The sequence below is a fragment of the Pelophylax lessonae genome, assembly GCF_965119305.1.
Source record: "Pelophylax lessonae genome assembly, chromosome: 4".
NCBI lineage: Eukaryota > Metazoa > Chordata > Amphibia > Anura > Ranidae > Pelophylax > Pelophylax lessonae.
In genome coordinates, this window is record NC_138771.1 from 515,083,132 (window position 1) to 515,105,015 (window position 21,884).

Consider the following 21,884-nt stretch of genomic DNA (forward strand, 5'->3'; position numbering starts at 1 on the left):
GGGCCTAGTGTGGTTGTGTACGTGTGATATACATACACTTTTTTGGGATCATATTTTCTATTCCGCTATTTAATCAAAAACCTCTGGGGATCAGTTAAATTGGGGGATAGTCTGTGTTGGTACGTGTGAGAGAGATCCACCTTTCCAAGTTGTTGGGGTTCATCTCATACTTCTGAAGGTTTGAGGGTGCTGCCTGTTCCATACTCCCCCTACTCCTAGCCTTTTAGGGGTACAAACAATAGTAATTGGGGCCTAGTGTGGTTGTGTACGTGTGATATACATACACTTTTTTGGGATCATATTTTCTATTCCGCTATTTAATCAAAAACCTCTGGGGATCAGTTAAATTGGGGGATAGTCTGTGTTGGTACGTGTGAGAGAGATCCACCTTTCCAAGTTGTTGGGGTTCATCTCATACTTCTGAAGGTTTGAGGGTGCTGCCTGTTCCATACTCCCCCTACTCCTAGCCTTTTAGGGGTACAAACAATAGTAATTGGGGCCTAGTGTGGTTGTGTACGTGTGATATACATACACTTTTTTGGGATCATATTTTCTATTCCGCTATTTAATCAAAAACCTTTGGGGATCAGTTAAATTGGGGGATAGTCTGTGTTGGTACGTGTGAGAGAGATCCACCTTTCCAAGTTGTTGGGGTTCATCTCATACTTCTGAAGGTTTGAGGGTGCTGCCTGTTCCATACTCCCCCTACTCCTAGCCTTTTAGGGGTACAAACAATAGTAATTGGGGCCTAGTGTGGTTGTGTACGTGTGATATACATACACTTTTTTGGGATCATATTTTCTATTCCGCTATTTAATCAAAAACCTCTGGGGATCAGTTAAATTGGGGGATAGTCTGTGTTGGTACGTGTGAGAGAGATCCACCTTTCCAAGTTGTTGGGGTTCATCTCATACTTCTGAAGGTTTGAGGGTGCTGCCTGTTCCATACTCCCCCCTACTCCTAGCCTTTTAGGGGTACAAACAATAGTAATTGGGGCCTAGTGTGGTTGTGTACGTGTGATATACATACACTTTTTTGGGATCATATTTTCTATTCCGCTATTTAATCAAAAACCTTTGGGGATCAGTTAAATTGGGGGATAGTCTGTGTTGGTACGTGTGAGAGAGATCCACCTTTCCAAGTTGTTGGGGTTCATCTCATACTTCTGAAGGTTTGAGGGTGCTGCCTGTTCCATACTCCCCCTACTCCTAGCCTTTTAGGGGTACAAACAATAGTAATTGGGGCCTAGTGTGGTTGTGTACGTGTGATATACATACACTTTTTTGGGATCATATTTTCTATTCCGCTATTTAATCAAAAACCTCTGGGGATCAGTTAAATTGGGGGATAGTCTGTGTTGGTACGTGTGAGAGAGATCCACCTTTCCAAGTTGTTGGGGTTCATCTCATACTTCTGAAGGTTTGAGGGTGCTGCCTGTTCCATACCCCCCCTACTCCTCATCTAGCCTTTTAGGGGTACAAACAATAGTAATTGGGGCCTAGTGTGGTTGTGTACGTGCGAGATACATACACTTTTTTTGATCATATTTCCTATTCCGCTATTCAATAAAAACCTTTGAGGATCAATTGAATTGCGGGATAGTCTGTGTCGGTACGTGTGAGAGAGATCCACCTTTCCAAGTTGTTGGGGTTCATCTCATACTTCTGAAGGTTTGAGGGTGCTGCCTGTTCCATACCCCCCCTACTCCTCATCTAGCCTTTTAGGGGTACAAACAATAGTAATTGGGGCCTAGTGTGGTTGTGTACGTGCGAGATACATACACTTTTTTTGATCATATTTCCTATTCCGCTATTCAATAAAAACCTTTGGGGATCAATTAAATTGCGGGATAGTCTGTGTCGGTACGTGTGAGATCCACCTTTCCAAGTTTTTGGGGTTCATCTCATACTTCTGAAGCTTTGAGGGTGCTGCCTGTTCCATACTCCTCCTCCTCCTCATCCATCCTTTTAGGTGTACAAACAATAGTAATTGGGGCCTAGTGTGCTTCTGTACGTGTGAGATACATACACATTTTTTGATCATATTTCCTATTCCGCTATTCAATAAAAACCTTTGGGGATCAATTAAATTGCGGAATAGTCTGTGTCGGTACGTGTGAGATCCACCTTTCCAAGTTTTTGGGGTTTATCTCATACTTCTGAAGCTTTGAGGCTGCTGCCTGTTCCATACTCCTCCTCCTCCTCATCCATCCTTTTAGGTGTACAAACAATAGTAATTGGGGCCTAGTGTGTTTCTGTACGTGTGAGATACATACACTTTTTTTGATCATATTTCCTATTCCGCTATTCAATAAAAACCTTTGGGGATCAATTAAATTGCGGGATAGTCTGTGTCGGTACGTGTGAGATCCACCTTTCCAAGTTTTTGGGGTTCATCTCATACTTCTGAAGCTTTGAGGGTGCTGCCTGTTCCATACTCCTCCTCCTCCTCATCCATCCTTTTAGGTGTACAAACAATAGTAATTGGGGCCTAGTGTGCTTCTGTACGTGTGAGATACATACACATTTTTTGATCATATTTCCTATTCCGCTATTCAATAAAAACCTTTGGGGATCAATTAAATTGCGGGATAGTCTGTGTCGGTACGTGTGAGATCCACCTTTCCAAGTTTTTGGGGTTCATCTCATACTTCTGAAGCTTTGAGGGTGCTGCCTGTTCCATACTCCTCCTCCTCCTCATCCATCCTTTTAGGTGTACAAACAATAGTAATTGGGGCCTAGTGTGCTTCTGTACGTGTGAGATACATACACATTTTTTGATCATATTTCCTATTCCGCTATTCAATAAAAACCTTTGGGGATCAATTAAATTGCGGGATAGTCTGTGTCGGTACGTGTGAGATCCACCTTTCCAAGTTTTTGGGGTTCATCTCATACTTCTGAAGCTTTGAGGGTGCTGCCTGTTCCATACTCCTCCTCCTCCTCATCCATCCTTTTAGGTGTACAAACAATAGTAATTGGGGCCTAGTGTGCTTCTGTACGTGTGAGATACATACACATTTTTTGATCATATTTCCTATTCCGCTATTCAATAAAAACCTTTGGGGATCAATTAAATTGCGGAATAGTCTGTGTCGGTACGTGTGAGATCCACCTTTCCAAGTTTTTGGGGTTCATCTCATACTTCTGAAGCTTTGAGGGTGCTGCCTGTTCCATACTCCTCCTCCTCCTCATCCATCCTTTTAGGTGTACAAACAATAGTAATTGGGGCCTAGTGTGTTTCTGTACGTGTGAGATACATACACTTTTTTTGATCATATTTCCTATTCCGCTATTCAATAAAAACCTTTGGGGATCAATTGAATTGCGGGATAGTCTGTGTCGGTACGTGTGAGAGAGATCCACCTTTCCAAGTTGTTGGGGTTCATCTCATACTTCTGAAGGTTTGAGGGTGCTGCCTGTTCCATACCCCCCCTACTCCTCATCTAGCCTTTTAGGGGTACAAACAATAGTAATTGGGGCCTAGTGTGGTTGTGTACGTGCGAGATACATACACTTTTTTTGATCATATTTCCTATTCCGCTATTCAATAAAAACCTTTGAGGATCAATTGAATTGCGGGATAGTCTGTGTCGGTACGTGTGAGAGAGATCCACCTTTCCAAGTTGTTGGGGTTCATCTCATACTTCTGAAGGTTTGAGGGTGCTGCCTGTTCCATACTCCCCCTACTCCTCATCTAGCCTTTTAGGGGTACAAACAATAGTAATTGGGGCCTAGTGTGGTTGTGTACGTGTGATATACATACACTTTTTTTGGATCATATTTTCTATTCCGCTATTCAATAAAAACCTTTCTAGGGCAAGATCTTAAATTACAGAAATATGAGGAGACCGTCAAATAAGGGCCGTGGCCTGGGTCGTGGTGCTGCTGGTAGAGCTCCTGTTGCAAGGAGAGGACATGGTCGATCTGTGCCAGCTACACGCACAAGTGAAACACCTTCCTCAAGTGTGAGTAGGCGACAGAACCTGCATCAGTATTTGGTAGGGCATCAAACGCCCCTAGAAGTGATGAGGCCAGAACAAGTTGAGGCGATAGTAGATTGGTTTGCTGCTGACAGTGCCTCCAGTTCCTTCACATTGTCTCCCACCCAGTCTACTGCAGAAAGGTCAGAGTTGGCACCTGCAGCCAATGTCCAACCGTCTTTCACCTCACCCCCTTGCAAATCAGGCCAGCAGTCTGAGCCCCAAGCCATACAGCAGTCTCTTATTCTTTTTGAGGACTCTGTCAGCAGGGTTTCCCAGGGCCATCCACCTAGCCCTGCCCCAGAAGTGGAAGAGATTGAGTGCAGCGATGCCCAACCACTTATTCCTCAAGATGAGTACATGCAAGGATCATCGCAGCACGTCTCCGATGATGACGAAACGCAGGTGCCAACTGCTGCGGCGTTCAGCATTGTGGAGACCGACAAGGAGGGCAGGGGTGAAGACTGGGTGGAAGATGATGTGGAGGACGATGAGGTCCTCGACCCCACATGGAATGAACGTCATGCAGGTGAACTGAGTAGTTTGGAGGAAGAGGCGGTGGTCGCACAGAGCCACCAGCACAGCAGAAGAGGGAGCAGGGTGCAGAAGCGAAGCGGCCGTGCCCTAGACACTACGCCCGCTACTGCCCAACGCAGCAAGGGAACGAGCGCACCAAAGTCAGCTCAAAGGAGTTCTCTAGCGTGGAAGTTCTTTAGAAAATGTGCTGATGACAGGACACGAGTGGTTTGCACCCTGTGCAATCAGAGCTTGAAGCGAGGCATGAACCTTCTCAACCTGAGCACAACCTGCATGATCAGGCATCTAAGTGCAAAGCACGAGCTGCAGTGGAGTACACACCTTCAAAACCAAGAAACGTCTCTGGCTCATCCTGCTTCCTCTTCTGCTGCAGTCTCGGCCGCTCCAGCCACATCTGTAGTGATACCGGCACCTGCCACCCCGCAAACAGACGATCTGTCAGCAACACCACCACCTGGGTCACCAACAACCATCTCCACAATGTCCCGTGGAAGCGTTCAGCTTTCCATCTCCCAAACACTTGAGAGGAAGAGGAAGTACCCCCCTACCCACCCGCGATCCCTGGCCCTGAATGCCAGCATTTCAAAATTATTGGCCTTTGAAATGCTGTCATTCCGTCTGGTGGAGACGCACAGTTTTAAAAACCTTATGTCGGTGGCTGTCCCACAGTACGTCGTGCCCAGCCGCCACTACTTTTCCAGGCAAGCCATCCCTTCCCTGCACAACCAAGTGGGGGAAAAAATCAGGTGTGCACTGCGCAACGCCATCTGTGCCAAGGTCCACCTAACTACGGATACGTGGACCAGTAAGCACGGTCAGGGGCGTTATATCTCCCTAACGGCACACTGGGTAAATGCAGTGGCGGATGGGCCTGAGGCGGATAGCAATTTGGCGCATGTCCTTCCACCACCGAGGATTGCAGGGCGCTTCAGTTTGCCTCCTGTTCCTAACTCCTCCTACTCCGCTTCCTCATCCTCTACCGCCTCCTCATCCGGACAGCGTAACACCTTCACCACCAACTTCAGCACGGCCAGGGGTAAACGACAGCAGGCAGTTTTACAACTTGCCTGTTTGGGGGACAAACCACACACCGCGCAGGAGTTGTGGAGGAGCATGGAACAGCAGACAAATGAGTGGTTGCTGCCAGCGAGCCTCAAGCCCGGCCTGGTGGTGTGCGATAACGGGCGAAATCTCATAGCAGCTCTGGGCCTAGCCGGTTTGACGCACATCCCTTGCCTGGCGCATGTGCTGAATTTGGTGGTGCAGAGGTTCCTTAAAAACTACCCCGATATGTCAGAGCTGCTGCAGAAAGTGCGGGCCGTTTGTGCGCACTTTCGGCGTTCTCACCCTGCTGCTGCTCGCCTGGCAGCGCTGCAGCGTAACTTCGGCCTTCCCGCTCACCGCCTCATATGTGACGTGCCCACAAGGTGGAACTCCACCTTGCACATGCTGGAAAGACTGTGCGAGCAGCAGCAGGCCATAGTGGAGTTTCAGCTGCAGCACGCACGCGTGAGTCGCTCTGCGGAACAGCACCACTTCACCACCAATAACTGGGCCTCCATGCGAGACCTGTGTGCCTTGTTGCGCTGTTTTGAGTACTCCACCAACATGGCCAGTGGCAATGACGCCGTTCTCAGCTTAACTATCCCACTTCTATGCCTCCTTGAAAAAACAATTCGGGCGATGATGGAAGAGGATGTGGCACAGGATGAGGAGGAGGAGGAGGATGAAGAGGTAACATTTCCAAGGCTTTCAGGGCAGTCATTCGCAAGGGGCTCCGAGGGTGGGTTCCTGCACACGCAAACGCCAGGGACGCAATTGTCCAGCAGGGGCACAGTTCTGGAGGATGAGGAGGATGAGGAGGAGGAGGAGCTGGAGGAGGAGATGGAACCATGTTCACAGCAGGGTGGCACCCAGGCCAGCTCATGGCCATCACTGGTGCGTGGCTGGGGGGATACAGAGGACACGGACCATACACCTCCCACAGAGGACAGCCTTTCGTCGCCTCTGGGCAGCCTGGCACACATGAGCGATTACATGCTGCAGTGTCTCCACAACGACCGCCGAGTTGCCCACATTCTAACTTGTGCTGATTACTGGGTGGCCACGCTGCTGGATCCCCGTTACAAGGACAACGTACCGTCCTTAATTCACTCACTGGAGCGCGATCGCAAGATGCGCGAGTACAAGCGCACGCTGGTAGACGCCATGCTGCTGGCATTCCCATCTGACAGCGGGGCCACAGTGGAAGCACAAGGCAGAGGAGGAGGAGGAGGAGGTCGCCAACGCAACCAGGGCACCGCCAGCACCTCAGAAGGCAGGGTTAGCATGGCCGAAATGTGGAAAAGCTTTGTCAGCACGCCACAACAAACAGCAGCACCAGCAGCTCAGATGGAACGTCTTAGCAGGAGGCAGCATTTTACCAACATGGTGGAGCAGTATGTGTGCACACGCCTACATGTAGTGAATGACGGGTCTGCCCCCTTCAACTTCTGGGTCTCCAAATTGGGCACATGGCCTGAGCTTGCCCTTTACGCCTTGGAGGTGCTGGCGTGCCCTGCAGCCAGTGTATTATCTGAACGGGTATTTAGCACGGCTGGGGGCGTTATAACAGACAAGCGCAGCCGCCTGTCCAGAGACAATGTGGACAAGCTCACGTTCATTAAAATGAACCAGGCATGGATCCCACGGGACTTTTCCGTACCTTATGCAGAATAGCAATGGATACCGACCTTACCCACCCATTGTTCCATTTTTGCTCTTTCTCACTCTTTTGGGGTGTACCCTCATTTAAAATTTGTGAAAAGAAGCAGTGTTGGCTACCTCGTCCTCCTCCTCAGGGCCAGATTAATGTAGGGTCTATTGGAGCTGCAGCTCCAGGCCCCTACCTTTTATATAGGCCCCGGGTTGGCCATATTCACTGTTACCGCTCTTCTGTCACTTGTAAACACAGAAGTCTGGCTTCTATGCTCGCTTCCCCAGGCAGCACCCTCAGAACCTCCCCACACAGCGTGAAGGCCGGACAAGGAGGGACAGTTGGCGATGCATGGATGTGTTTATGGGCTTCAGAGACAGCATCCCATGTTGAATTAGGCATGCATGGCTGCACCCTTCCTCCTCTGGGTGCATGGCAAGGCACGGCCCTAAGGCCCTTCAAAATCCTCAGCACCAAGCCCATGATGCTGTTAATCCGGCCCTGGTCCTCCTCCACCGCCGCTTCCACCTACACCGCCCATAGGTGTGCGCAGCCTATTGCATTAAGGTGTGCACCCCAAAGTTGAAATACACATGCATGTGTTTGCCAGCAGGGAGAGTAATGTATCGGGGCCATGTACCTGTAGGCAAGGAGAAATAGAGCAGAGCAGGTCCCAGGGAGATCTTTCCCATCTCCTCACTGGCAATGCTATGTGCCCTAGGTGATTAGGGTGTGCCCAGGCACACCCAGCACACCCTGTGCGCACGCCTATGTCACCGCCACATCCACCACCACCTCAACCTCCCTCCTACTCCATATGGGCCTCGTCCTTCAGAGATGAAGAAGAACATTGTTTTATTTTTCTGTTTTTTTTTGTTGTTTTAAGTTATTTCCCTATCCACATTTGTTTGCAGAGCACTTGCCATGCTCTTAATTACGTTTTGCTGCCATTTGCAGCACTCTAGCCCTTTCCTTTGGTGTTTTAGAGCCATTTTAGTGCCTTAAAGTTCGGGTCCCCATTGACTTCAATGGGGTTCGGTGTCCGGGAAAAGTTCGGTAAAAGTCCGGGACACGGACCCGGACTTTTTTTTAAAGTTCGGCCGAACCCGTCGAACACGGACATCTAGGTGTCCGCTCAACCCTAATCACACGCTTTAGAAGTTCCGACCATCCCAGTAGACTGTTGTCTTCCATCACACTGGGGACCCTTCCCTTGGCACAAGCGCCCAACATATTCCTTTGTCTTTGCTGTTGTAAACAAGGCAGACTGCTATTCTGTCAGTTATGAACACAGGGATCCTGTGTTCCTCTTATTTAGGAACACATGTCTCTGTGTTCATGCAGCAAGCCCATCCCCCCACAGTTAAAAAGCACCCCCTAGGGACACATTTAACCCTTTGATCCCCCCTGGTGTTAACCCCTTCCCTGCCAGTGTCATTAGTACAGTAACAGTGCATATTTTTTAGCACTGATTACTGTAGTAATGTTACTGGTCCCCCAAAAGTGTCAAAAATGTCAGTTAGGTTCCAAGCTGTCTGCCGCAATGTTGCAGATCCGCTAATAATAGCTGATCGCGACCATTATTAGTAAAAAAAATAAAAATAAAATAAACATGACATAAATCTTTCCCCTAGTTTGTAGACGTGATAACTTTTGCGCAAACCAATCAATATATGCTTTTTGGGATTTTTTTTACCAAAAACATGTAGAATACAAATTGGTCTAAAATGGTTAAAAAGATTTGATTTTTACTTTTTTTTTTTATTTGGAATGTTATATAGCAGAAAGTAAAAAATATTGTTTTGTTTTTTTTGTTTTTTTCAGAATTATCGCTCATTTTTGTTTATAGCGCAAAAAATTAAAAATCACAGAAGTGATCAATTACAACCAAAAGAAAGCTCTATGTGTGGGAAACAAAGGACATCAATTTTTTTTGGGTACAGTGTCCCACGACCGCGCAATTGTCAGTTAAAGCAATGCAGTGCCGTATCGCAAAAAAAAATGGCCTGGTCATTAGGGGGTAAAACCTTTCGGTCCAACAGTGGTTAAAATCACCACTAATAATCCTCTCCTTTACTCAATAATCCATATTACTCAATTCGCAGATGCAAGCTGACATGGACATCTTATATTCTTTGTTAAAAAAAAAAAACTCCCATTGCGTGATATTGTAAAAACACCTTAATAAATATAGTAAAATCCAAGTGAAAAACTCAAAAGTGCTGCACCTGGCAAAAGACAACTTCGGGAAATTCTCGCTGTTATGTGGACTGTTTCTTCACTGGAAAGTGCCTCCACCTCTAAACTAGCATGTGATTCTCTGTACTGGTCTAACGTCATCAACACATTTCATCTAATTCCAGACAGGTCCTAGGACCCATTTACACTAAAGGGGAATTAAAATGCGTTAAGACATGCGTTTACTTGTGTTGCCTTAGCTGAGTTCCGGAATCAAAAACCACTTTGGGCCATCTGCTTGCTGACAGTCACCTGAAAAAGAAATGGGTAGTCCCGACTTTTTTTTTGTTTACTTACCTTGTTATTGAAGAAAATATTACCTTTCTTCCACTACCTACCTCTGTGGCCGTGGCCCGCGCCATCTCTTTCTGCTTGCATTGACTCCTGAGAGCTGAACGTCATCGCTCCCAGGAATCAATGCACCTGCACCGGCCCCGCTCGTCAGTTCCGGTGCTGGCACGTCATTCCCTGCTAAACAGCTTCTGGGCAACTGACGAGCGGGGCCGGTGCAGGGCATTCTGGGACCAAAGAGGACGCTTTGGCCTCAGCTGCCCACACCTGAGATGGCAGCGCTGGACAAGACATTTTCAAGGTAAGTATTTCTTCTAAAAGGTAAGTGCAACCTGGAACAGTTCAGAGGCTATCCATAATGAAATGCACTAGCCCTGACTGTCCCGGGGGTATTTTTATCTAAAAAACGTTTCTGAGGCTTTAAGGCAGTTCATTCATTATAAATGGACTGCCAATGCACCACAATGCATAAATAAACTTATATGACCCTTTTTTAAAAGGTGGCACGCCACATTGCATGGTATATGTACTACTGTACAATGCGGTAGGATGACATTCACAATAATGGCACATCAACAGATGGCGCATTGAGCATGTGCGTTGTCATGTGCTGTGGCAACGAGCATCAACATATGCTCTTTAGCAAATGTACAAGTGTGAAGTTATATACATGATCCATTAACCCTTTTTATTCTTGCAGCCAGATAAATGTCCAATCATTAAAGATATAATAGATTCCAATTTAGTTTTATTTTATTTTTTTGTCCTTCTCTTTATCTTCAGACACTGGTCAGAATAACTTTCTTTCCATAATTTAACTTTCAACAGTGTTACTCACTTCATACAAGTGTAATAAACCACTATGAGTTATATTTATTTTGTTTTCAATGGTTTTTATTGAGATTTTTATGAGAATAAAAAAAACATCAAAGGTACAGAAAGAAATACCGTTAACATAGGCATAACAGTCACAATTGTCCTACTGCAATTACAAAATATTAACATAGGAAAAAGACACTCGCAGCGTAGGCAGTCGCTATGTATCATAGTCCAAGGAGAGTGAGAAATCTATATGCAGGTCAACAGGTTACAGAACAATACCCAACAAGAACAAGCATTGGGAATGCGAGCATCATAGTACAGCAAGTAATAGGGGCTAAGAAATGTGGGAAGTAATAAAAGCCATTCAGCCCACTGCCGTACCCCAGCCCCAGTGCTACTTATGTAATCACATGTAGGGTTCGGATGTGAGAAAATTCAAGTAGACTAACGGTACACATCCATAGGGTCAAAGAGATAGGAACAAGATGGAATAGCAAGAGAGAAGAAAGGAAAAAAAGTAGTAGGAAGAAAATTAGTAGGACCCCGCCCTGCCCCCCCCCCCCCCCGTCCCCAAAATCCCAATGCCCTAGACTCCATTAGCTGCCCCCAGTGAGATAGCGGAGCCACGGCTCCCATACCTTGTCAAACTGTTTCATTTTATCATTCAGCATGGCCAACATACGTTCATTGAGCATTATCCAGGTAAGTTTATGTCGGAGCTGGTCGAACGGCAGGACTGGAGATCTCCAAGATCGTGCTAGCGTTATTTTGGCAGCCGTAAACATAAACGAAATAAGCCTTCTCTGCGCCCCCGCGGCAGCATCCACCTTCAGCCCTAACAAGGCTTGTTGTGGGGATTTAGTCAGGTTAACTTGTGTAAGGGTGTATATAAAGTTATACGCACCCTTATCCAATAGCGGCGCGCCTTAGGGCATTGCCACCAAATGTGGAACATAGTTCCTTCCTGACCGCAGCCACGGAAGCACAGGGAAGATGCGCCAGGTACAAATTTCGAAATTCTCTCCGGTACCATATACCAGCGCAACAATACTTTGTAGTTCGCTTCAATAATTGAGGTATTAATCAGCGATTTGGAGGCGGCCTGAGCCATAAGTCGCCAGATGACCAGCTCAATGCCCTCCTGCAGGTCAGCTTCCCACTGAACCATATGACAGCTTCACAGAAGATTCAGACAATATATTATAAAGTATGAAGATATAGCCGTGAAGCCTGTCGTATTTCCGACAGAGAAATTCCATGGGAGTCATAGTCGTTAAATCAGAAATCTGAGACAAAAGTAGGTAGGAAGTGTACAATTTGGTTAAAACGATAAAATTCAGACGTAGGTAAAGCGTGCTTCTCAATCAGTGCCTGTCTCGTCATAACTATGATTGCAGAAATCCGCTATCCGTATAAGCCCCTTATTTGTCCACCACTGGAAAGAACTGGGAGAGAGACCTGGGGGGAACCTGCTGTTGTTGAGCACAGGAGCTAGATTTGAAATTATGTGCCTTGGACAATCTGTCCCAAACGGCCAAAGAATGGGACAGAGCCGGGCATAAAACGGGGGGCGCTCTTTAGGCGGTTGCCACAATAAATGAGAGATCAATTTATCCGGGACAGAGCGCGCCTCCAGCTGCATCCAGATAGGGTGGGGGCTGTTTGAGTGAAATTTTGCTAATTGGGCCAGTTGTGCAGCATAGTAATACTTCATCAAATCCGGCATCCCCAAGCCACCCCTGTTTCTGGGAGTCAAAAGCGTTCTCCTGTTCACCCTAGGTCTCTTGTTCCTCCAGATAAAGGATAACAGTTTGCTCTGAAACCTCTGGATATCGCTTCTACGTAAGGCAATAGGCAATGTGCGAAACAAATATAAAATTTTAGGAAAGATATTCATTTTCACTGAGTGTAGTCTGCCAAACCACGACGGAGGGTGGAGCAGCCACCTATCCATGTCAGCCAGTAGTCGAGCAAAGAGGGGCGGATAGCTACTATTGTACAGTGTATGTAAGGACGGTGTCAAATGTATGCCTAAATAAGGTAACGTTTTAGTCTGCCAGATAAATTTATAAGACTGTTGTAAGGCGGTGACCATTGAACCCTCTAAAGAAACATTCATCGCCTGCGACTTAGCTTGATTCGCGTTCAAGCCCGATATACGTGCGAATTGGCGGAGCAGCGCAAAAAGGTTCGGAAGAATCGTGGTCGGCGAAGAGATCAAGGCCAGAATGTCGTCTGCAAACAACATGCATTTGTGCTCCGATCCCCCACAGAGCACTCCCTTAATATCTGCCGAGGCACGAATCTTAATTGCCAGAGGTTCTAAGGCCAACACAAAAAGTAGGGGAGACAAGGGGCAACCCTGTCGGGTTCCCCTACCAATGGTTATTGGACCTGACGCGTAACCCTTTAACATAAGTTTCGCTGTGGGAAAGCTATAGAGAGCCCTCAACATGGTGAGGAAAGGCACGCCAAAACCATATCTCGCTAATACATCAAACAAATAAGCCCACGAGAGGGAATCGAAGGCCTTATGAATGTCTAATGAGAGGAGCATGCACTTTCGAGGGCCCCCCCCCCCCATCCCAGTCCGAGTGGATGGCTGAAATGATGTCCAGTACCCGCCTAGTCTGATCGGAAGTCTGGCGCCCCAGGACAAACCCTGCCTGATCAGGGTGGATATAGCTAGATAGGAAAGAGCCGAGTCTAGTCGCCATGATTTTAGTTCAAATCTTTAAGTCTGAATTTATTAACGATATCGGGCAATAATTCTCACACCTACTGTGATCCTTCCCCGGTTTTGGGAGGACATGAATGAATGCCGCGTTCTCCTGAGGCGGGAGGTCTCCCCCACGGCGTATCGCATTAAAGAAAGCACAGAGATGAGGGGACAAAACGTTCTGAAATTTGCGATAATATGAGTTATATTTAAAACAATTCACATTTAATTCAATAATAAGGAATTTCAGGGCTTCAATGTACCGTATTTATTTTAAACTCTAGAAAGTTTCATTCTTTGATATTTTCCTACATAAATTAGACCCCCTCCAGTGTTTTTCTACTAGGTCTGTTCCCCAACATTGGATGGATCTCTAGTATGCCAATTTCTAAAATGTCTAGGACATTTATAACCACCCCTAAAAGTATATAAATGTTCACTATTTCTTTTACTAAGAGTGCAGGTGGTGTATCTAATGCATTGGAGCCCACATGGATGCTATATTACATTTGTGACATGTAGCCCTTACTCCACAGGAGCCGCTGGTGATGATGGGTCCGCTGTTCTGTCATTACTCTCCAAACAGCTCGGTCCTCACTAAAAAACCTGGTCATAAGCTAAAGGCCATTCACACCTGTGTAACTTAATGTGGTATTTTTTAAAATAAGAAACATGTTATTCCGCCCTTCTCTGTGCAGTGGTTTTGCACAGAGCAGCTCTGATCCTCTTCTTTGTACCCCACTGGCACTCTGCTCTCTCCTCATTGATTCACTGGCTGTAAATAACGATGTCTCAGTCAATAAGGAGGGATAGTCCTGGGACAGCTGAGGCTATTGTGAACATTGCTGGATCGGAGGAGCTCAGATAAGGATTGGGGGGCTGAGGGCGGGCTGTTGCACACAGAAGGTTTTTAACTTAATACATAGAATGAATGAAGGTAAAAAAATCTTCAGCCTTTAGAACCACTTTAAGTGACAGTAAGCTACCACTCTATAACAATGCTCAGAAATTAGCCCACAAGCAACCTGGTAATAGATTGATAAGTTAAATCATGGCAATGTAGTTAAACAATGCATAAATCAATGAACAGGTAATCAAACAGGTTTAAACATATTTTATTATTTACAAAGAAAAACTCTGCACTCAGAAGTGAAAATAATAAAAAGAATTATAGATGTCAACATTTAGAGTTATTGATACAAAAACCCTTTTCAAACAAAAGGTTATAAAATGATATGCAAGCAATTTAAATGAAAACAATTTTTGTAAAAATCAAGTGAAAAAATACCACAAAAAGAATAAGTCCATCTAAAAGAAGAAAAACATCCCACAGAAGTGAAAAAAACGTAAAAAGATCATAGACATGAAAAAAGTCCAAATATGTGATAAATCAATGCAAAAAAAAAGAAGTCTTCTATATAAAGATTCCAGCAATGTTCGGAAATAAATCCTCCAAAGGAACTTCTCTGCCAGAAAAACGAAGTGAGATAACCCTCCACCACACGCAAACGTGCTCTGATTAATGCACCTTACCAGAATGTTTGACCACCTATGACGGATGGTCGAATGAGCTTTGTATATACTCAAGTGGTAGGGAATCATCAGACCTCAGAATAACAGCTCTCCAAATACATATTTCAGAAAAAATGAATTCAGGTTAAAAGAAAAACAAGAAGGCTCCCACAGTGTAAAACTGGTGTCAGGGTGCCAGGAAACCAGACCACACAAAGATTCAAGTAAAATAAAGCAGCTTATTAGAGCAAAAACAATAAACGCACAGCAATAGTGAGGAGCGAAATCAGGAACAGCCGGGGTCAAGTCCAGAGCGGGTGCCATCCAAGCCGGGATTGAGTCTATAAGCCTGTAGTCATCCAAGCCGGGGGCAAGTCCAGAGGCAGGTAGTCTGCCGATGCTGGGTGGTCTGCCGATGCCAGGTTGTCTGCCGATGCGGAATTGCTGTCCCGTCAAAATAACTAAACACACAGCCATTCATGTCTAAACCGCTTGTAACAAAAGTGAGAACACCCCTAAGTGAAAATGTCCAAATTGAGCCCAATTAGCCATTTTCCCTCCCCGGTGTCATGTGACTCCTTAGTGTTGCAAGGTCTCAGGTGTGAATGGGGAGCAGGTGTGTTAAATTTGGTGTTATCGCTCTCACTTTCTCATACTGGTCACTGGAATTTCAATATGGCACCTCATGGCAAAGAACTCTCTGAGGATTTGAAAAAAGAATTGTTGCTCTACATAAAGATGACCTAGGCTATTGGAAGTTTGCCAAGTCCCTGAAACTGAGCTGGCAAAGACCATACAGCAGTTTAACAGGACAGATTCCACTCAGAACAGGCCTCCCCATGGTCGACCAAAGGAGTTGAGTGCACGTGGTCAGGGTCTTATCCAGAGGTTGTCTTTGGGAAATAGACGTATGAGTGCTGCCAGCATTGCTGCAGAGGTTAAAGGGGTGGGGGGTCAGCCTTTCAGTGCTCAGACCATACGACGCACACTGCATCAAATTGGTCTGCATGACTGTCTTCCAAGAAGGAAGCTTGATGCACAAGAAAGCCCGCAAACAGTTTGCTGAAGACAAGCAGACTAAGGACATGGAATACTAGAACTATGTCCTGTGGTCTGATGAGACCATGATAAACTTATTTGGTTCAGATGGTGTCAAGCATGTGTGGTGGCAACCAGGTGAGGAGTACAAAGACAAGTGTGTCTTGCCTACAGTCAAGCATGGTGGGGGAGTGTCATGTTCTGGGGCTGCATGAGTGCTGCCAGCACTAGGGAGCTACAGTTCATTGAGGGAACCATGAATGCCAACATGTACTGTGAGATACTGAAGCAGAGCATGATCCCCCCCTTCAGAGACTGGGCCGCAGGGCAGTTTTCCAACATGATAACGACCCTAAACACACCTCCAAGATGACCACTGCCTTGCTAAAGAAGCTGAGGGTAAAGGTGATGGACTGGCCAAGCATGTCTCCAGACCTAAACCCTATTGAGCATCTGTGGGGCATCCTCAAATGGAAGGTGGAGGAGCACAAGGTCTCTAACATCCACCAGCTCCATGATGTCATCATGGAGTAATGGAAGAGGACTCCAGTGGCAACCTGTGAAGCTCTGGTGCACTCCATGCCCAAGAGGGTTAAGGCAGTGCTGGAAAATAATGGTGGCCACACAAAATATTGACACTTTGGGTGCAATTTGGACATTTACACTTGTACTCACTTTTGTTGCCAGCGGTTTAGATATTAATAGCTGTGTGTTGAGTTATTTTGTGGGGACAGCAAATTTACACTGTTATACAAGCTGTACACTCACTACTTTACATTGTAACAAAGTGTAATTTCTTCAGTGTTGTCACATGAAAAGATATAATAAAATGTTTACAAAAATGTGAGGGTTGTACTCACTTTTGTGAGACACTGTATAGTCAGGTGTGCAACATCATCACTGAGCGACGCCCAGACGGCAGGCAAGTGATGATGCAAACAGAGATTATAAAAGACAGCAGTCTGCACATGTCCAAGATGGCTGCCAACAGGAAGGCACGGTAAGACCTTGACAATTGGTTAAGATCAATTTATTGCAAACTATTGCAAAAAAATATACTCACAAAGCCGTCATAAAAAATGAACAGTGCATAATATCAAAAAGTATATATAAACATCCGTGCATATGAACAAAGGCAGCTCGCAAACAGATAACAGACACAGTTCTGGTACATGAAAATATGAGGAAGATGGCAGCGCCCACAGATGCAGGGCGGATGTTAGTTACAATGAACAACCAGACTGAGATTAAGAGATGTATCACACGTAACGTCTAGCACAAATAAACAACAAAGGACACCAATATTCAATTGATCCTCATAATATGAATACTGAACAGCATGTATACCTTGAAATAAATGTAATACCGGGTCGACTTAGTGACCTCAATCTTCCCATGCAAATATTCAGGATAGTATAAGCAACAAGTAAGAGGGATAACACAAAACACTCCACCCCTTACTCATCAGCTGAGTGGGAAAGAAATGTCATGCAATACCCACTCACATGGTGCAAACTTGAAAAGAGAGGAAGAGAAAAAAGAGAAAGAGAATTGGATCACAGAACCTAGATCACAAGGTAGAATAGGATCAGCTGTTATCAATAAAGCAGTTGATATCCCACTCTATATTTTATGCTCCATGAGTGACGGACTACTGGAGGACTATTTTACCTATGTGGTCCTCTGCATAAAGCCGTATCTACACTGCTGAAGGAACTTTTACATTTATGATGTGAACAGTTATATGAGTTAAGTGACAATTTTCCTGGCCGCTGCAAAGTGCATAATATCAGTATACCAATATCATTATAATATCAGAGGCCACTCCCCCTGATGCTGTCTGTGACAACGAAACGCGTCAGCTTAGCCAGTACCAGTGAAGCGATTACTCCAACCGGGACCCGGAAGTCAGATGTGAAACACGAGGGAGGAATCAGAATACCTGTATACTAATATTATGCATCGCTTGTTTATTATCATGGCTTTGTGAGTATATTTTTAATATTTGCATTAAATTTATCTTAACCAATACTACACCATGGGAGCCTTCTTGTTTTTCTTTTAACTTGGATGCATTCTTTCTCGAATATGTGTTTGGAGAGCTGGTATTCAGAGGTCTGATGACTCCCTACCATTTGGATTATACAGAAAGCTCATTTGACCATCTGTCATAGGTGGTCAAACAATCTGGTAAGGTGCAATAATCAGAGCACGTTTTTGGGTGGTGGAGAGGGATCTCACTTCGTTGTGCTGGCAGAAAAGTTCCTTTGGAGGATTTATATCCGAACATTGATGTTGAGATAGCACAGATGGTCAGCTCACCCGTCCTGATACACAGAAATCTGGTCCAGACCCCTTCGTGGTCTACAGTCCTCTGAAGTCAGGTCCCGCAAGGCTCACAAGGCTCAGTCTCTGTGCTCAAATCCTTACAAGGCTCCCAGGTCCTAGCTCTCTGGTCCCTCACCCTTGCGGATGTAGGCAGACGCAGCAGGTCCCCTCTCTAGGGCTCTCTGCACAAGGCTCTCTGTGACCGTCCGTCAGGTGCAACTGTGGCAAGTTTAGTCACAGGACCACTCAGCTCATTTTCCCTCAGCAAAATTCTCAGATCTCTCCAAGAGGAAAAACTCATAATGTGCCTTTCCATGTTCACATTTCTCTGTTTAGCACTCAGAATCATAGGAATTACTCAGTACCTCTGGGTATGGAGGAGCATGGTAGAGCACTGTCATATTAGGAATTCATAGCCCTGTGTAAGTAAGGGTAAAGAAAATACACTGGGTGCATGTATCTGTGGAGGTCGCTAATGAAGTAAACCTGTTTATTTACCCCAAATCGTAGATTCACTTCAAAGCTGCACCCTGGGCAAACAGATAAATACACAGATACAATACATATATGGAAGCTATTTTATCTGACTAAGGATTTGTATTTCTGTCCATCTAGTTCTGAGATTTAAATTCTGAGGTGTCAAATTGTGTAAAGGGATACCCACGTCCCAATCTTCATGTATAGAAGAAAGAAATAGAGGCAAAATGGACTTTTATGGTACCATAAACACTGGACAAAAACAGGGAACACCAATTTTTTATATAAAAATATACATTTATTAAATCACCATAAAATCATTTCTGAAAAACACATACACATAAACAAATCATATATAAATAATGAATGTACATCACATCTGAAAAAGCTCTATATTCTAATACCATGGATGAAACAGCAAAAAACAGTATAGTAACTGCAATGAGTATCAGCCTAGTAGATTCTGCCCGACATGTTTAGCGGAATATGACCGCGTTCTCAGGAGCTTTTAGAATTTTTTTTATGAGAGCTTGATTCAGCATCTAATATTAAAAGTAGAAACAAGATTTATATTCAACTAAAACGACACACAGAACAGCAAAGGCACAATTCACAGGCATACATGGTCCAGAGCCTTACCCCGCAGCAAGATAGAAAACGGCCACAGGCAGGTGAACATCAGAAAAACGCCTCCCCTGGCAGATGTGGGTGCCCTAACCCATGAAAAAATCAGGGAAATGCAGGACTGAGATATGTAATGAATATAAAGTATATGGATGGTAATCCACTTAACTTATAAACACTGATGTTATTAAAACATACTGTATGAGAATGGTAACAGGGGATTCCGAACCTCCAAGGTTGAGACTGAGGGTATCCCAAAATTTAGAGTAAAATTACTCCACACATCGGAAGATATCTTCGTAAGGATATAGAAAGAGGGCTATACTCCAAAGTCAAGTCTGAAGAAATAGACATAATAAGGTAGAAAAAGTCATAAGGAGCCTGCTATTAAAAAGAGGAAAAATAATCCATATAGCCTGCAAGTTAATATAACTCACTGCAAGAGGGGTACTGGCCCTTTAATCCATAAGTAATCCCGATTCCCGAATGCGAGCAGTTCCGGAGGTCAAAGGGGTGGGTAGCCTCACAGGCCTCCTATCTGAGACTAAGATATCTGTTTACCATCGAGTACTAGGAGGATGAGATACTATAAAATAAAATAGAAAAAGGAAATAGGAAAAAGATGACAATAATAATGATAAAGAGTAATAATCGATGGGCCAAATCCAAAAAGAAATGATGATATCCAAAAGAGCTCTTTCTCACCTAGTATCAATTTTTCCCTCCCTGTAGGCGTGACAGGGAGGATCAGAATTTAATCCTCTTTATATAGGGCTCCTGTACTAATCACCCTGCCCTATATGGTTTGCGACGTAACCGGACCCGGCCCCACTGTGCGCACTCCTCAATCAGGCGCATGCGCAATGCAAAGAAAAAAGGTATCTGGGCGCTAGTTCTGAGATTTACACAGCTGTGCTGCTCTGCACGACCTAGTCTCACAGAGCAGAAGACCTCATTTTTCTCTACTGCAGTTAGGTAACACGTACAGGTCTTATACCTCCCAAACCTGTGACTGGACAGTAAAGAAGTAGCAGCAGACTAATGAGTTCAGCCCTCTGTCGCTGTGCTCTCTCCTATATATCCGTTCGCACTGAAGAACAACATATTGGGTCCATGTGCTGCTTTATCTCTACTAGTATGATCTCTGCTGTGCAAGGGAATGAAAAAGGCTGATACCAAGTCAATTTCAGGTACTTACACTGCTTGCATTTAGCTTTAGGATAGAAACTCAACAGGCATTGTATGCTATAGAACCTTTTGATACGTTTAATAAATAATATACAGTATGAGATTTTTTTAAACAGGTATGAAGATATTGAATTTTGTATTATGTAAATATTTCATTTTACACATCTCCAATATGTGGATAAATAGTGTCCCTTTAATACACTGGCTTCCTTCCCGAAACAATCAACGTTTAAGCAGCCCACAAGTAATAGATCTTTCAGATTAACAGCTCTTTTATCATGTATCTCTAGAGATCTGTACGCCTTGTTTATAAGTATATGGGACTGTGATTTATACATTATTGTTTCAGCTTAACGCATTTGCCCTTGATTGACGGCTCGCGTTAACACAACATACATTTCTAGATTAGAGGATACTCCACTACAAAGCTCTGTCCTGCTCTGCATTGTAATTACATCTTAATATCTTTATTGCTGCAAAATATCAATCATTCACCATATTTATCTGATGTTTTAGGGCCGATAAGGGAGCTGGATGGTATGTGGGGTATTATATGCAGTAGTCTCAATTCACTAGGCTATAACAGTCCTTATTTTCAACAACTGTTCCTTTTCAGCCTTGAGGGCCAGTGAGGGCTGAAAATAACAGTTACATGGCTGAAAATTACAATTGATATGACAAGATGCAATATAGCATAGTGAACTGTGCCTAATGAGTTATTTGTGAAGAATTTATATTGAAAAACGAATTTTGGGGCTACAACTTACAAAGGAAAATAAAGGCCTATGTTCTCCTTGGTTTTAGCACCACCCAACATGTTAGTTAGCTAACTGGTTTGCTGAAAAATAAAGTTTCTTTATGGAGCCTAAGTTCAGATTACACACCGGCATGAATGAGTCAAAAGTTAAATTTTTCCCCCTTCCTTCCCTTCTGCCTACTGTTCAAAACTTTAGTTAGAGAGAGAAAGTCTGAAAGCAAACGGTTTGTGATGTACTCAATGAATGTATGAAAACCCATATTGCTATATATTGCTAATCCCATGGGTGCACCATGTAATAAATGTTTAAATTTAAAATACAGTGCTTAAATGAGCAGTTAAACAAAAGATAAGAAATATATTTTAAATAAAATATTAGTCCAAAGCCATTATAGCCCAACACATGAGTGGCCATGCAGCCCACAAGCTATTGAACACTATATGGGCAGCAGGGTGCCTGGTGTGGCACTTAAAGAGACTGTACTATAAATGGAGTTGTCCAGTCCTGACCGGAGGAGAAGGAGAGAGTGGCACGGGAATGTATGATAGGTAAGTGATCACCTATGGAGAGAGAGAGAGATGAGGAGATTAACCCTTTTACTGCCATGACCACTAATACATGGGGAGAAGGGTGGGTTAACACTTTCACTGCCTTGGCAGGTAATCCTGGGGGAAG